At 43.4% G+C, this 17,287-nt stretch overlaps 1 protein-coding gene across 4 annotated transcripts in view; it reads left to right on the top strand.

Moving 5' to 3' along the window:
- RAB11FIP3 (RAB11 family interacting protein 3) overlaps positions 1–17,287 on the top strand; it is an 80,282-nt gene that overhangs the window by 852 nt on the left and 62,143 nt on the right. The gene's annotated exons all lie outside the window — the stretch shown is intronic.

The raw sequence follows: 17,287 nt of genomic DNA, 5'->3' as shown, positions 1-17,287 counted from the left end.
TCAGTTTCTTTCCCTGCCATCCCAAGCCACACAAGCGGATCTTTCCTAAATTGAGAGGAGCTCCTGGCGTGGGGACATGCCCCTAGGCTGCCGGATAAAAGTGCTCCCTGGATGGAGAAGTGCCAGCGGTTCCCCCAACTGAGGGCCCAGGTCTGGTTTGGCTGAAGTAATTCACTTCTTCGGTCTGCAAAGGCCAGGCTGCCCTTGTACGCTTAAGATCATGTTAATCTATTTTGAGCGCAGTTACTTTACTGTGTATGTTTGGCTTATGTTTTAGGTAGATTCGTTGTTGGGGAGACAATGAACGTGAACAACGATCATTTCCATACCTTCTGTGCGGAGGGGAAAGGGATGAACCCCATAGGGAGGGGAATGAGCCTAAGAGCACAGTGGTGAATACAAACTCGAGCAGAATGAATTCTCATCAGGGCCATCTCCACCCTTGTAAGACAGGTGAGGTGCTGGACAGGTGACGGGAATGCACAGGGCAGTGTGGCAGGAGTCCTGTGCAGCTCCCAGGGCTGCGGCTGCTCTGGGAGAAGGTGGGCCTTAGGATCCAGGCCTTCCCCCATCTCAGTACTTACGAAAGTTCATGTGGAGACAGCAGCAGGGCTGTGTATGTTCTGCTGTTAACCCAGATCGACAGCAAATAGGTTACTGGTGTTCATTTTTAAATAGTTTACTTAGTAGTGGGAAATCACAGAAGGTTGATCTGCTAGTTTCTGTGTTTTACTGACTTTTCATACATGTGGGTATTTGTTAAGTGGGTGTTCAGGTACATATGCATGTTTAAGCCAAGAGGTAAAATGGACAACCTGCTATTTAGGGTGTCTGCCGTAACATTAAGAACCTTTATAAAGGATCTGTGGGCCCCCTGAGTATTCACAGTGTCCATTGAGCTGTCATGTAAAGAACTGGGTCGTCCTGAGTCAGGGCTCCTTGTTGAGTTTTCAGCGTGGGCATGTCCCTCTGGGCATCCTGAATGTTGGCGTCTAGGTCATTGTGAGCTCCTGTTTAGCTCTGGGTTGAAGACATTGCTCAGGACAGGTCTTCCATCTCAGTGTCATGGACAGAAAGAGAGATACGTGACTGACAGTTTCCTGTATGGTTAGTATGGACTGTGATTGCTGGTCTACGTTTTTTGTTTTTTTTTTTAATAAATTTTAAAATATTTGATTTATTTATTTTTGGCTGCGTTGGGTCTTTGTTGCTGTGTGTGGGCTTTCTCTAGTTGTGGTGAGCGGGGGCTACTCTTTGTTGCAGTGTGCATGCTTCTCATTGCGGTTTCTTCTCTGTTGGGGAGCACGGGGCCTAGGCACGCGGGCTTCAGTAGTTGTGGCACGTGGGCTCAGCAGTTGTGGCTCGTGGGCTCTAGAGCACAGGCTCTGTAGTTGTGGCGCACAGGGTTAGTTGCTCCACAGTGTGTGGATCTTCCCAGACCAGGGATTGAACCTGTGTCCCCTGAATTGGCAGGTGGATTCTTAAGCACTGCGCCACCAGGGAAGTCCTGGTCTCAGTTTTTTTGATGCTTTTCCTTCTTGCCCCTCGGCTGGAGAGCACCTTGGGTATCCTTGGTTGTTTCTCATTAGTGTGATGTGTCTTCTCTGCAAACATTCCCTTCCTCATTACACCAATCAAGAATGTTAGGAAAATGGCACATTTGTTCTTCTTTACCATAATCTGACCTTAATAGAGTGCCTTATAGCTTATATGAGGCTCATTTATGTTTTCACTGGATCATCAACCTTTCTCTGAGGTGGTAGGAGGCAGAAGGGATTCATCCCACTTTACAGGTAAGAAACTGGAGGCCCAAAAAGGTTAAGTTGCTTTCCAAGGCCTCACAGATTGTCAGTGCAATAACAGGGACTACACCTAGGTCTTCTGGGCTCATAATGTTTAGGTGGCTCTCAACTTCCTAGGTTTGATGTCCCTAAATAATCCCACAAAGTTTCATCTTATTGACTTAATAAAACCATTTTCATTTGAGAACCACCTTTTGTTGTATCATTATTATTGATCACAGTGGGAAAAAACATGGGTTGTTATTTGGACCTGAGCTTTTTCTAAATACAAAGTAGAAATGAGTCAACATTCTTTGTTCTGGTGGCCCCTGGTGGAATTTTAAGTTTGGGGGTAAGGCCAGGATGACTCAGGATTTGGTGGGGATGGGCAAGTGAGGGAGATCTCCTGTGGCATTGCCCCTTCTGTCTGCTGCCCCAGACTTCTCAGGAAGAAGCAGTGTTGGATGTGATCTAAGTACCAGACTTGGACAGGCTTCCTGGGATGGTGGAGGAGAGCTCTTGTTTTGGAACAGATAATTAACAGTGTAGCAAAAGGTTAATTTTTGTGTCTGTGTAAGCTTTGCTAGCCTTTATTATGACTCAGTCTTGCTTTTCCAAGTCCAATGTCAGAATACATTATAGAGGAGCAAAGAGAAGAAATATTCCTTGGTAGTGAAATAATTTAGAGAAAAGTGAAGAATTCTACCTCATGATAAATATTTTTAATTTTTTAAAATGAAAAGTATTGAACATACATAAGAGTAGAGAGCATAGTCTAGTGAAACACTCTACCTGCCCCCAAGCCATTGCACAGTTTCCGAAGTCTTGGCTCATTTGTGAACTCCCTACTCCCCACCCCCAGATTACTTATGAAGCACATACCTGACATATCATTTCACCCATAAATATTTCAGTATATATCTCTAAAAGATAAGAATTCTTTTTTAAACATTTATGATTTTTTTTAACTGTAGGAACAGTTTGGATAAGCTGGGTAACAACAATAAAGACCATAAGTTGCTGTACTTTCCACCTTGAGATTTCAAAATACTGAGTTCATGAGTCTCTTAGGCCGGTCACATTACTGTCCTTGATGGTCGCAACTCAGTTATCTTGATTATCGTCAAATTTTCAAAGGTAGCACTTATAGTATCTTTCATGTAATCTGTTTATGAAGGAAGTGTTTTAAATTATTTAAGTGGATTATCTGAATTTTTAATAGAAGCAGTTCCCATTCATAATACAGGCGGCTTTTGTGTCCCTCTTTCTTTAGCAATGTCATGGTGTGTTTGGCTCTCATTACCTCATCTGGTGATAGATCAGGTGTGGTGTAATAGAACACAGTGTTGGCAGGAATTGAAAGGGGAAAGAAGACTACAGAGGAGCTTTCTGGTTGTATTTTCTTGACTAGGAATTTATAGTCAGATGTGCCCAGGCACTAGTTCTGAAGTTGCAGTAGGTTTTCTTTAAGGCCTTGACTGTCTATGAAGATTCCTCGTTGATGTGACCCCTTCGTACTGAGAGGACTGATGCTTTTGTAGTCATCACCAACTTATCATAAAGCAGAAATTGTAAAATAAACTGTGAGAGTATTGTGAGAAAGGATTCATTTCTTTTGGTGTTATTTTTCAAAGGAATAAATTATAATTGTAAAGATTATTTTCACAGTATAATACTCACTTAAGCATTTACATTTTAACAGTCACGGGTCCTTTCCAGAGAGCCCTGCACGTTGGAGCCGTGAATGCCCTTCAGTAACCTTGTGGGCCCTGTCCATCCTCCTCAGCACTTGGAAAAGGAGGCTGCTGGAGGAGGTGTCAATGCACAGAAGGTCTCCCTGCTTTTCATTCCTTTCCATTCCTCTGCTGGTGGGCAGTTGGAACTCCCTGGGGACGTTTGGCCACACCTTTTAGTTGCTTCAGTTTCTTTTCCAGTTTCTGTCCTAGTCTTGGGTTTGCATGTGTGTGTGTGAGAGAGAATGAGTGTGCGTGTGGGAGCAGATGCATGTGAGAGCTGGTGGTGTGTGTGTGTCTGGGTCTGTGTGTTGGAGGAATTGCTAAAAGGCAGATGACGTTCCTTTCTGTGCTTGGATCCCAGGCAATTTTGTTAGTGTCTTAAAAAATGCCTTTTTCATAGTATAAAAGTAACACATGCTTATTATTTTTAAAAACTGGAAAATACAGAGTGTTATAAAATATAAAACAAAAAATTACCAATAATCCCACTATCACGAGAAAAACAGCATTAGCATTCTTGTGCATTTCCTTCCAGACTTTTTTATGTACACACACATAACTGTTTAGAAGTACACAGTTGAGGTCATATTGGGTAGAAGCTAAATTATTTTTATAGATATTTATTGTTTATTTTCTATTATTATTTTTAAATGTTTATTTATTTATTTATTTATTTATTTATTTGACTGTTCCTGGTCTTAGTTGCTGCATGGGGGACCTTCGTTGCGGCATGTGGGATCTTTTAGTTGCAGTGTGCAGAATCTTTAGTTGCAGCATGAGAACTGTTAGTTGCGGCATGTGGGATCTAGTTCCCTGCCCAGGGATCGAACCCAGGCCCCCTGCATTGGGAGCATGGAGTCTTAGCCACTGGACCACCAGGGAAGCCCCAGATGTTCATTGTTTAAAAAAATAAAAGTAAGTAACACCAGTAAGCAAAATATAAAAATAAGAATCACTTATAATCCACCATCCAGAGATAACTATTTAAGTATTTAATGTGTAAATTAAAATATATGTAATAATGCTTCATTTTCCAAAAATGGTGTAATTCCATGTCTGTTGTTTTGAACCTGCTTTTTGACCTGTTTTTTAAAATTGAAGATCTCAGATGTATACATTCGTCCCTCTGTATGGAGGGTAGGATTGGTTTCAGGACTTACCCACCTTGGATACCAAAATCCATGGATTGCTTATACATAATGGTGTGATATTTGCATATAACCTATACACATCCTCCCATATACTTTATTATTTTTTGTTCTATAATATTTTTTATTGAAACATTGTTGATTTACAATGTTCTGTTGATTTTTTTGGTTTTGTTTTGTTTTATAATTTTTTCCTCCTATATGCTTTAAATCATCTCTGTTTTACTTATAATATTTAATACAATGTAAATACTACATAAACAGTTGTAAATACAGTGTGAATGTTATGTAAATAGTTGACAGCAGGTGGCAGGTTCAAGTTTTGCTTTTTGGAACTTTCTGGAATTTCTTTCCCCCCACTTTTTTTTTTTTTGGCCACTCTGCACAGCATGTGGGATCTTAGTTCCCAGACCAGGGATTGAACCCATACCCCCTACAGTGGAAGTGCGGAGTCTTAACTTAACTTCCCTGGACCACCAGAGAAGTCCCCCCAGCCCCAGCCCCCAAAATGTTTTTGATCCTTGGTTGAATCCGTGGATGTGGAACCCACAGATACAGAGGACCAGCTGTACTTTAATGGAAGCCTAAGGCTTACTTGTCCTCAGGGAGATTCAGAGTCATGTGGGATTATTCCAGTGTAGGGTCTAACATTTAGGAAGAATTAAATTCCATGTGGACTTCACAGACCACATTGTAAAGGGCACCAAGTTAGGGGTTGCTTCCTTTTCAAACACTTATTTCGTTTAAATTCTGGGCACAGGGTCTAAACATTAATTATAATCGAAATATCAGACAAAAGGGTTAGGCACCCACTGAAGACTGTTTAGGTGGCCATTGAAAGTACTTTTATGATAATTGCAAAGTCTCCAGAGTAGCCTAGATTATCACTTCTGATATAAGTGAATAGTCGTATATAAATTCATTGTATGTATACCACGATTTTAACTGGGTAAAAGTTATCCATGTGAAAATAAAAGCCTTGAAGGAAGTATTAAAAATAATTTTTGGGGGCTTCCCTGGTGGTGCAGTGGTTACAAATCTGCCTGCCAGTGCGGGGGACACGGGTTCAAGCCCTGGTCCGGGAAGATCCCACATGCTACGGAGCAACTAGGCTTGTGCGCCACAACTATTGAGCCTGTGCTCTAGGGCCCGTGAGCCACAACTACTGAGCCCGTGTGCTACAACTACTGAAGCCCATGTGCTGCAACTACTGAAGCTTGCGTGCCTAGAGCCCATGCTCCGCAACAAGGGAAGCCACTGCAATGAGAAGCCTGTGCACCACGATGAAGAGTAACCCCCGCTTGCCGCAACTAGAGAAAGCCTGCACACAGCAACGAAGACCCAATGCAGCCAAAAATATATAAATAAAATAAATGTATTTTAAAAAATTATTTTTCGTTCTGTGGGTGCATGTGGTGGAAATGGGGTGGTTTTATTTGAAGTATTGGCCAAATTTTCTATTATGTTACTCATTTAAATTATTCTGAAAAGTAGTGCCTGTACGTATACCATAAATTTCAAACAGTATAAAAAGGAATCTAGTAAAAAATTTCATTGTCATCTTTAGAAATAAAAAATGTAAATAGACCCGAAAGACAAAATATTTACATGTTTTACTTTGACTCTGTTAAGGTTTTAGATCAATATACAAAATACATCTAAAGAAACTCAGATTTTCTAGTAAACTTTAAAACTGCATAGAACGTTGAATTAGCATGTTCAGATGCTTATTTTGTTTTAATGTCTATTTATTTATTTTTGGGTGTGTTGGGTCTTTGTTTCTGTGCCAGGGCTTTCTCTAGTTGCGGGGAGCGGGGGCTACTCTTCATCGCAGTGCGCGGGCCTCTCACTGTCGCGGCCTTTCATTTCGGACCACAGGCTCCAGATGCGCAGGCTCAGTAGTTGTGGCTCACGGGCCTAGTTGCTCCGCAGCATGTGGGATCTTCCCAGACCAGGGCTCGAACCCATGTCCCCTGCATTGGCAGGCAGATTGTCAACCACTGCGCCACCAGGAAAGCCCCAGATGCTTATTGAAGATGGAATTTTAATTTTAATTTTATTTTTAAATTTTATTTATTTATTTTTGGCTAAGTTGGGTCTTCGTTGCTGCACGTGGGCTTTCTCTAGTTGTGGCGAGCGGGGGCCACTCCCTGTTGTGGCACGCAGGCCTCTCGTTGCGGTGGCTTCTCTTGATGCGGAGCACGGGCTCTAGGCGCGCGGGCCTCAGTAGCTGTGGCTCACGGGCTCGAGAGCGCAGACTCAGTAGTTGTGGTGCGCAGACTCAGTAGTTGTGGTGCACGGACCCAGTTGCTCCACGGCATGTGGGATCTTCCCAGACCAGGGCTCGAACCCATGTCCCCTACATTGGCAGGTGGACTCCCAAACACTGCGCCACCAGGGAAGCCCTTTAATTTTTATTGATATTTGGAGAAATGCGTATGAGAAAATGCCTGTAATTCTTGAAGGTTGGCATTGAGCTTTCATCAGCATCTAACATAAGTAAGTAAGAACTTCCTGGTGAAAAGAATTGCACTGATTGCATTGGAAGTTTCAAAAGCATTTGAGATTAGTCAATTAGTATAAATGGATTCAGTATCATGGTTAGGGAGAAAAAGAAATTTTTTCAGTAGGTACATTTTGTTTTTTCTGTCTAAATATTTAATACTTGTTTTTGGCAAGTTGGTATTACTCTGGTTACAATCTTGTGGTGGTGTGTTTTTCGTAAGTTTCAAAACCAGAGCTAATGTTGAGCCAGTGTCCTGTCTGTGCTGATGGATCAGCTGTCCTGGCTCCTTGTCTGTAATCCTTTTGCTGGGCAAGCGGAACCTTGGGCTGAGAGCAGCAAGCCTGGAATGGGTGCTGCCCCCTTTCAGCAGGGACATATTGTGGGCAAGGTGTCCTGGATGGCTGCTCTAAATATGAGACAAACCAGAGGGCCAATAACATTTTAGTATTATTAGCTGTGAATTACCTGAAGCACTGTCACGATGCATATTAAGTCCTTTTGCATACAGTGTCTGTATGTCTATTATTTGGGATTTCTAAAATCCCAGGTATTTTTAGCTATTTTCTTGAAGTCCCAACTATTTTTTAAAGACGCATGTCTTCAGAAGGATTTAAGGATATATAACTCCTGTAATTCTAGTTTGTTAAATGACCTACTTTGCTTTTTCTTTTGTTGGATAATTTTTAAAAGCATTTACAAAAGTTTTAGAGCCTTCTGTGCCCACAGGTAAATAGTCCTGCTGTAGTCAGAAGTGAGCTTGCCTGTTCATACCCCTGTTCTGAACTAGGGCTCCATGGTGTTGGGACCTCACCCAACCTCACCTCATCCATGGTGTGGATGTCAGAGGCTTTCATGATCCGTTGTTCTTTTTTATTTTACATACTTTATTCTGATTTTTCTTTAAGCGAGTTTAACCAGCTTAAAGCCTAAAACTCCGGTTATGAATGATGTGGTGGCACCTGTTGGCTGCATCTGTTGGCAGGTCGTTTATGTGTTTGGACCAGAGGCATTGTTCAGGACTGTAAAGGCCTTTTATTGCCATAAGTCACTGGATCAATAAACAGAACAGTGGCTTAGCATTTTACTGTCACTAGCAATCCAGGGATGTTTTATAAACCTTTTTGTTTAGATTAAGCTTCCTGCCAGTGAACTGATTAATCATATATATTTTAATTTTGAATTTTTAAATTAAATTTTTTTTATTGAAGTACAGTTGATTAACAATGTGTTCATTTCTTCTGTACAGCAAAGTGACTCAGTTTTGTATATATATTTATATTCTTTTTCATATTCTTTTCAATTATGGTTTGTCACAGGATATTGAGTATAGTTCCCTGTGCCATGCAGTAGGACCTTGTTGTTTATATATTTGTCAAGTTAATTGGTAATTTTGGGCCTCCCTGGTGACGCAGTGGATAGGAGTCCACCTGCCAATGCAGGGGACACGGGTTCGATCCCTGGTCCGGGAAGATCCCACATGCCGCGGAGCATCTAGGCCCGTGCACCACAACTACTGAGCCTGCGCTCTAGAGCCCGAATGCCACAACTACTGAAGCCCGCATGCTTAATTAAAGCCTGTGCTCTGCAACAAGAGAAGCCCCCACTCCCCGCAACTAGAGAAAGCCTGCGTGCAGCAACGAAGACCCAACACAGCCAAAAAAAAATTTTTTTTAATGGTAATTTTAATTTTACTCATAGATTGCTTGAGCCACAATAAAAGTAAATAAAAATTCACACTGATTAGAGAGATTAGCATTTCCTTTGAAAGCCTACTAAAGTACCTTTAAAAACTTCAACCAGTGAGAATATTTTTCTCACTTGACGAACAGATGAGGATGGTTTGAAGGTGTGAGTTGCAGGAGAGATCTGAGCAGAGGATGGCTGGCCTCCTGGCTCTGCCAGAGTTGATGGCTGGCTCTGTGTCAGGTCCATCCTGGAGCTCCTGACCATGCCCGCACAGGAGCACAGGTCTTCATCTGGGAGAAGCGGGAAGCACAGCCAGCCCAGGGCACCTCTTTGGCCCCAGTGTTCTGGAGTAGGAGCTCTCAATAAGATTTTTTAAAAACATGTGAATCACAGATAAAAGGCTGATATAAAAACTCTTAAAAGTCAAAAGGAGGGGCTTCCCTGGTGGCGCAGTTGTTGAGAGTCCGCCTGCCGATGCAGGGGGCGCGGGTTCGTGCCCCGGTCCGGGGGGATCCCACATGCCACGGGGCGGCTGGGACCATGCACCATGGTCGCTGAGCCTGCGTGTCCGGAGCCTGTGCTCCACAGCGGGAGAGGCCACAACAGTGAGAGGACCGTGTACTGCCAAAAAAGAAAAAGTCAAAAGGAAAAGAGACCAAAGCTGATAGAAAAATGAACAAAAGATATGAAGACATTCCACAGAAGAAGATACACAAATGGCCCTTAAATATATGAAAAGATGCTCAGCTTCGCTTATGATAAAAGAAATGCAAATTAAAATTGCTGGGATAGCATTTCTCACTCTTCGTATATATATATAAAAGCTTGAACACATTCTCTTGGTGAGGCTTTGGGAAACAGGCATGCTGTCGTATTGCTGTGGGAGTGCAGGGTGGTACAGTCCTCTTGGAGGGGAGCTTGGCAGTATCTGTGTGTGCATTTACCCTCAGCTTCAGAGTCCCACTTCCTACATAAAAGTCATTTACCCTGAGGATGTACCTCCCCAGGTGCAAAACACCAGATGCACGGGGTTATTCATTGCAGCATTATTTGTAATATAAAAGTGGAAACAACCTAGATGTCCACCCAGGAAGAGTGAACCAAGGTACATCAACTTAACTGAGAACTGTGCAGCTGCAAAAATAAAAGAGGAAGATTCCTATGAACTGGTAGAGTTATTTCTAAGATGTATTAAGTGAAAAAAGAAAGTATTGATACAAATTAATATGCATACTATGCGGTAGGAAAGAATGGGTGCTTATAGGAGGCCTGCTAGAGTAAACAATGGGGATAGAAAGTAGAATGGTGGGTGCTGGGGGCGGGGGATTAGTGTTTGATAGGTAGAGTTTCAGTTGAGGAAGATGAAAAAGTGCCAGAGATGGATAATCGTGATGGTTGTACAACAGTGTGAATGTACTTAATGCCACAGAGCTGTATACTTAAAAATGGTTAATTTACCCCAATTTAAAAAAGAAAAAGAAAAAAAAAAGATCTGAGGTCCAGAACACTGAGTGATGGACTTCAGTCTTCAGTTCAGAGGAGGAGGAACTGACAGGAAGAAGAAGGACCCTCCTGACCCCCAGAGCAGGCTCTTCTCCTCACCTACCCTCTCAGCCTCTAGTCTGATCCTCAACCCGTCCGAGGTTTCCATAGTCAGAGGCTCCGGGACAGGGCCTGACTGAAAAGAAAAGAAGGGAGAAAGAATGTGAAATAAGAAAGAAGAGGAAGTAAGAATATGTGTATATTGTAAGTCAAGTATACTTCAATAGAAAAAATTTTTGACTATATATATTTGCTTCTCTTTGCAAAAAGAAACATAGGAAGGATAGACTAGAAACTAATTAAAATAACTTATCCAAGTAGGTGAGGGCAAGGGGTAGGGGATCTGGATGGGAGTGAAACTTATCCAAGTATGCCTTTTTATATAATTTTGACTTTTTGAACCATGCAGATATTCTGCATATTCAAAAAGTAAAACAACGATAGAAAAAAAGACTAATATTGAATTCAAATAGAAACAGGTGAACCTAGAAGTATATTGAATTAATAACATAACCACATAAGAAAGAGTAATTTCAGTCACACACACAGCACTCTGTATTCCTTTAGTGGGATATATTCAGAAGAAAAAAAGAACTACAGAGAAATATACTACAGAGTAGGTTTGTTGCTGATAGATCAGAGTAGTAGTTCTGAGGTGACTTTGGCCGTATTTTAGGATAAAATGAGCACATGTACTGGTGTTGGGAACCAGGGTTCTCTGGGAGGAAAGAGATGAAATGTGAAGAAGAGGTGAGGAAGGACCCTGCTGTCTGGTGATTTAAATCGGAGGTATGAGTATGAATACATGATTAACAAACATTCCTAACCCTGTTTTCTGAGAGGGTCTAGGGGCAATGATACCCCAGTAGCACTGAGTACACCTAGTCCCCAGATCTTGGTTACCAAATACCATTTTCCACTAAAGGGATCAGGGATCCTTAGAGAAATGATGTATTCCAGGTTCTGGGCAGGGAAAATTCAATGTGAGCCTGGATTATCTTGTACCAGAAAGCAAGGAAGTGTTCAAAAATTGATGGGGACATGTCAGAAAAAAGAGCAGCTTGAATGGGTTCCTAATGGACAAATCTGGGGCATTTTGAGCACAAAAAAGAATAACAATCATGGATACGTTGAATTTAAAAAGTCCATGGCACAGAGAATAAAAATCACTCATAGTGATACTCCAAAGGGGGTGCATGGGGCTTCTTATAGACAAATGCCAGTTAAGGTAGAAAGTCGGAAAGGTTTAGACAATCAGTATTTTGCAACCACCAAGGTAATAACTGATTCAGGCAAGGATCATCAGTGGTTGTCAAAAAACGTGGTTTAAACACTTTGTTGGCAGCAGGGACGGCAGGATACTCACACAGTCAAAAGTGTCTTTCCAGTGATGATTGATTACAAAGGGAAAAGATCTCTTTACGTTGGAGAAATCTGGTGGATTCCGCCTTGAGCACGTGATCAAACTCAGACTCCCCAGTAGTGGACAGACTGTGCCCCTCCATGGGATGCAGTGGGAGGGACAACATTCTTGCCAAAAATGTTTGACCTGAGTCAAGTAATGAGAAAAAAATCAGATACATGCTGTAGGGCATCTACAGGACAGCTGCTTGGACTCCTCAAATATGAGTGTTGTGGGACTTCCCCTGTGGTCCAGTGGATAAGACTCTGCGCTCCCAATGCAGGGGGCCCAGGTTCAATCCCTGGTCGGGGAACTAGATCCCACATACATGCCACACTAAGAAGTCCGCATGCCACAACTAAAGATCCTGAGTGCTGCAACTAAGACCTGGTGCAGGGCTTCCCTGGTTGCACAGAGGTTAAGAATCCACCTGCCAATGCAGGGGACACGGGTTCAATCCCTAGTCCGGGAAGATCCCACATGCCGTGGAGCAACTAGGCGCATATGCCACATCTACTGAGTCTGTGCTCTAGAGCCCGTGAGCCACAACTACTGAAGCCTGCGCGCCTAGAGCCCGTGCTCTGCAACAAGAGAAGCCACCACAATGAGAAGCCCGCACACAGCACAAAAACCAGTGCAGCCATAAATAAATAAGTAAATAAGTAAATAAATAAATGCCTGGTTATGCCTAAATAAATAATAAATAAATATTTTAAAACCCCACATAAAATAAAATATCAGTGTCATTAAAAGAGTCAGGCACGTAGATTGAAGAAGTCTAAAGAATCATGACCACCAAGGCCTGGCCCTCGACTGGATGCTGGATTAAAAGAAAACAAAACAAAACTACAAAGGCCATTATTGGGATGGTTGGGAAATTTTGAGTATAGATGGAACACTTGATAACAGTGTTAAATTCCTTGTGGGTCATAATACTGTTGTCATTATGTAGGGGGGTCTTGTTCCTAGGAAATGCATGTTGGCAGGGTTAGAGAGGTATCAGGACGTCTGTGGTTTACTTTCAGCAGTCCCACAGGAAAAGCACGTGTGTGGAAAGAGACTTACAGCAAATGTGGAAAGATGTTAGTCATTGCTGACTCTAGGGGAGGGATGTAGGTGTTTCTTGTGTTCCTCGAACTTTTTCAGTGGGTTTGACGTATTTAAAAATAAAAGGAAAAATACAATATGGGAAGCTCATTGATGTAATCTATACTACATCTTGTACGGAATGTTAGGTTGTGTGGCTTTTATCAATCTTAAAAACAGCCAACAAAAAGAAACAAAAAACTCCTTTGTTCCCAAACAAGTGAAAGGAATGTTACACCTATGCACCCAGGTTTTCCTTCTTATTGACTCAGTGCCCCGTCTAGCATTGTTGGTTCATCGAGTACACAGGGTATGCAATGACCCCTCTCTTTGACACAGGGGTTGAAATGGGAAATTAAAACTCCTCTTAAACTAGGAATAGCTTGTGATAAAACCATATTTTTATTTATCAGGAGATTCTGCTCCCCCAAGGGGCGTGAATATCTTCTTCAGCCCACAGGCTCACTGAGAAGGGAATTTAGAGAGAGCCCCTTTCTTCTCTCTGCTGACAGTACTCAAATGGGATAAACCCATACTTGAACAAATATGTGAAAGGACCTTAGAAATGCTTAGGGACCTAAAAATAACTTCTTGTTTCAGGGCAACTTCATGTATTTTATGCTTTGTGTTTTGTCATGAAAATGGCTGGGTGCTGCTGTGGAGTGTGTACATACACCTGCCTTGAGTGTGTATGGCAGGTGTTGCACATTGCGGTCCTGAGGTTCGTTCACTGTGGGTTTTAGGTATCAACAGAGTGCAGCAAAATGGACTTGTGTGGGGTTGGTTTAAGCCACAAAGATCCTGTTGTCACTGCTAGTGATGTAGAAAGCCTTTAAAGATGGTACAGTATATATTGTGACCTTTGGGTGATGGGCAGGAGACTCCTTGTGTATGTAGGTTGTCAGTGCCTTAGACCACTGATTCATCAACTTTTTGTCTCATACCCCTGTACATTGTTCAGTGTCGTTGAGTACCAAAGAGCCTTTGTTTATGTGGGTTATTTCTGTTGGTCTCTGCTGTATTAGAAAGTAAAACTAAAAACATTTAAAGTATCTTTTTTTTTTTTTTTTTTTTTGCTGTGTGGTGCGGCATGTGGGATCTTACTTCCCCGACCAGGGATCGAACCTGTGCCCCCTGCTTTGGGAGCGTGGAGTCTTAACCACTGGACCACCACGGAAGTCCCTAAAGTATCTTTTTATTGGTTCATTAAAAAATAATTATCACATGTTAACATTAATGGCATTTTTTTGAAAAATAACTGTTTTCTAAAATAGTGAGAGAAGTGGCATTATCTTACATTTTGGCAAATGTCTTAAATGTCTGGCTTGATTGACGAGAGCTGGTTTCTTTAATATCTGCTTCTGCAAGTGATCTGTTGTGTCATGTAGCCTCTGGAAAACTCCACGGTACATTCGGGAGAAAGTGTGATGAAAGAAGGCAAAGGACGTCTTAGGATGTTATGGAACTAGCGTTGATCTTGCAGAACCCCCTTCCTCAGACACTAGGGTCCCCTGGGGTCCCTGCACTGGTTGGTTGAGAACAGCTGTCATACACTCCTGAAGTGGCTGAGTTGTGGCCTGATCTCACATGTTTACACGCATCCGAATCACCTGTAGATCCCGTAAACACTGGCTGCTGGGCTGCCCCGTAGTGTCTAATTGATCTGGTCTGAGTGGGGCCTGTTTCCTTGGCACAGTTCCGGGCGATGCTGCTGCCCCTGGTCCTGAGGTCATGTTTGGAGAGCCACTGTCCCAGAGAGTTCTGAAAATGTTTGCATCTCTTTAAAGACCATGCTCCCCAGTCATATTTTAACATCCCTCTTTTCCTTACTGCTGTATTTATCTGGACATTAATTTCACCAGTGTTTACTTGGGGCCCCCTCTGCCAGCCCCTCAGGAGGCCTCCGGGCTGCCCTCTGCCCTCTCTGCTTTGTCTGGTAGAAAAGCACAGACAAGGAGCCAGGACCCCGGTGGAGAAGTCTATCCACCATGGCCCATTCTTCCTGCCATGTCCCTGCTACTCTCTCACTTCAGCTTGCTACGTGTGTTTGGTAATTACTTTATATTCTTTCTTTCTTTTAAAAATTTATTTATTTATTTATTTATTTATGGCTGTGTTGGGTCTTCATTGCTGCGTGCGGGCTTTCTCTAATTGCAGCGAGCGGGAGCTACTCTTCATTGCGGTGGGCTGGCTTCTTATGGCTTCTCATTGCAGAGCACGGGCTCTAGGCGCGTGGGCTTCAGTAGTTGTGGCACGCAGGCTCGGTAGTTGTGGCTCGTGGGCTCTAGAACACAGGCTCAGTAGTTGTGGCGCATGGGCTTAGTTGCTCTGTGGCATGTGGGATCTTCCCCGGACCAGGGCTCGAACCTATGTCTCCTGCATTGGCAGGCGGATTCTCAACCACTGTGCCACCAGGGAAGTCCTATTTTATTTTTTCTTAATTTATTTACTTGGTTGTGCGGGTGGGCTCCTTAGTTGCGGCAGGCGGGCTCCTTAGTTCAGGTATGCGAACTCTTAGTTGTGGCATTCATGTGGGATCTAGTTCCCCGACCAGGGGTCGAACCCGGCCCCTGTACATTGGGAGCGTGGAGTTTTCTACACTGCGCCACCAGGGAAGTCCCTACTTATTTTAATTTTACGTTTCCGTTTGATTTTTTGTCATGTGTATAGTTTAAAAAGTCAACTAGTATACCACATGTCATATGCCGAAAGTAGCTGAACTCTCCTGACTGCCACCTCCTGCCCCCAGGCTCCTGGCTGTTTCCTTTGTTAGTGTTTTCCTCCAATTTTAGGTACTTTCTATTGACTTTTTCTTGTGGAAGGTACACCCACATATTTCCCTTCCATCTCCTCCATTCTTTCAACACGGTTAATCCCAGTCTTGGCTGAGTAGGCATTCTGAGTTTGTCTTATTTTGACTGCAGATATTTTTGATGGCTGACCCGTTTAGTGTGCTGTGATTACACTTCCTTTCTAATACAGCCTTTTGCTTTTCCTGGAGTTAGTGATCACATTATGTTTTCCTTTGCTCAGTTTTCTGCGTACCTGTCAGTAGTTCTTTCTAGCCCGTCTGCCGGGGTCTGACTGTTCTCCTTGTACCCTGGGCTCCAGCGGGGCTCACCTCCCACCTCTGGGAGTACCTGTGGTTGCATCTCTTAAGTCAGCCTCCCTGCCGGGGCTTCCCTGTTAGACCCTCTACCAGGCTTTTCTTTTCAGGTATGACGCCCGGTGCTGGGTCATCTGGCATCCCCTCTGTGTGCTTACATCTCTGTGTTCTCTGCTCTAATCAACTTCCTTCTGGTCCGTTCCTGTGCATATTCTGGAACCTTGGGGCCTTGCCTCCGGAGTTGCGTTTTCCTGGACTTCGGGAGGGAGTGGAGAGAAGCTCCCGTGTTCTGCATTTAGCTCCGTTTTGGCCCTTCTCTCTCCTCAGCGTCCCAGACATGCATTTGTCAAGACAGGCTTAGGCATCTGCCTGCAGGCTTTTCTGTGTGCTCCACCGTCATCCTGTGACCCAGGCAGAGCAGGACTTGTCACTGTCCCCTGGCTGGGGGGACAGGACCAGATGCAAGCTCTGCTGCCCCTTTCCATTCTCCCCCAAATGTTATCTGCGGGAAATCTGGGTCAACAGATGATTTGACTTAGCCTTTCTCGTCTGTATTTGACGTGTGTGAAAGTTTTCATACTTTGACAAAGTCCACAAACATGAAATTAGGTTGTTTAACCTTAGAATATTCCATTACGTTGTTGTGCTGTGACTGGTAAGCATTTATTTTTTCCAGTGTTTCTCTACTAGGAGTAATGCTGCGGTACCCCCAGCCACACGGGTCACTTTTCGTTTACCTAAGTTCTAAGCAAGAGCTAATTTTTGTGATGGGGAAATGGAGGTTATTGCCTTGTGCTTGGAGTCATAGATATATGGAAGAGGTTTACTCAGGCTTTTTTGGCATTTCAGAGCTTTTCTGTGGGAGCTGAAGTAGGTACTAAAGAGAGGAGGCAGAAGGCCCTTGGCTGTGCTTCTGGAAATATCTCAGCTGCTCAGCGAGGGCTTCCTGTTACTGGCTCTGAAATGCAGTCCCTGGAGAACCTGCAGGCAGTGCTCCCCGCCCACAGGTCCTTCTCTTCCCAGTTTGCAGGAGCTCAGCCCTGGACGGTGCTGGGAGTGTGACCCCAGGGCGCCGGCACCCACGTGCCAGGGAACTGAGCCCAGGACACTAGGAGTCCTTTGTGCTGTAGCACGTGGCCTCTGGATGTAGTGTTCTTTCATGTTTGAGACCCCTATTTTTCCATCTATAAGGTGGATGTTATATGTGTTCAAGGACACAAAACCGTCAGAGGGACCCAGGAGTGACTTCAGGCTCGGGCACCTGTCATTCGTTCACTCAGCACCTGTGTGCAGT

Source organism: Mesoplodon bidens (assembly GCF_964165515.1).
Source record: "Mesoplodon bidens genome assembly, chromosome: 15".
Taxonomy (NCBI): domain Eukaryota; kingdom Metazoa; phylum Chordata; class Mammalia; order Artiodactyla; family Ziphiidae; genus Mesoplodon; species Mesoplodon bidens.
Note: the sequence above shows the minus strand (reverse complement) of the source record. Positions and strands in the feature narration are given on the sequence as shown.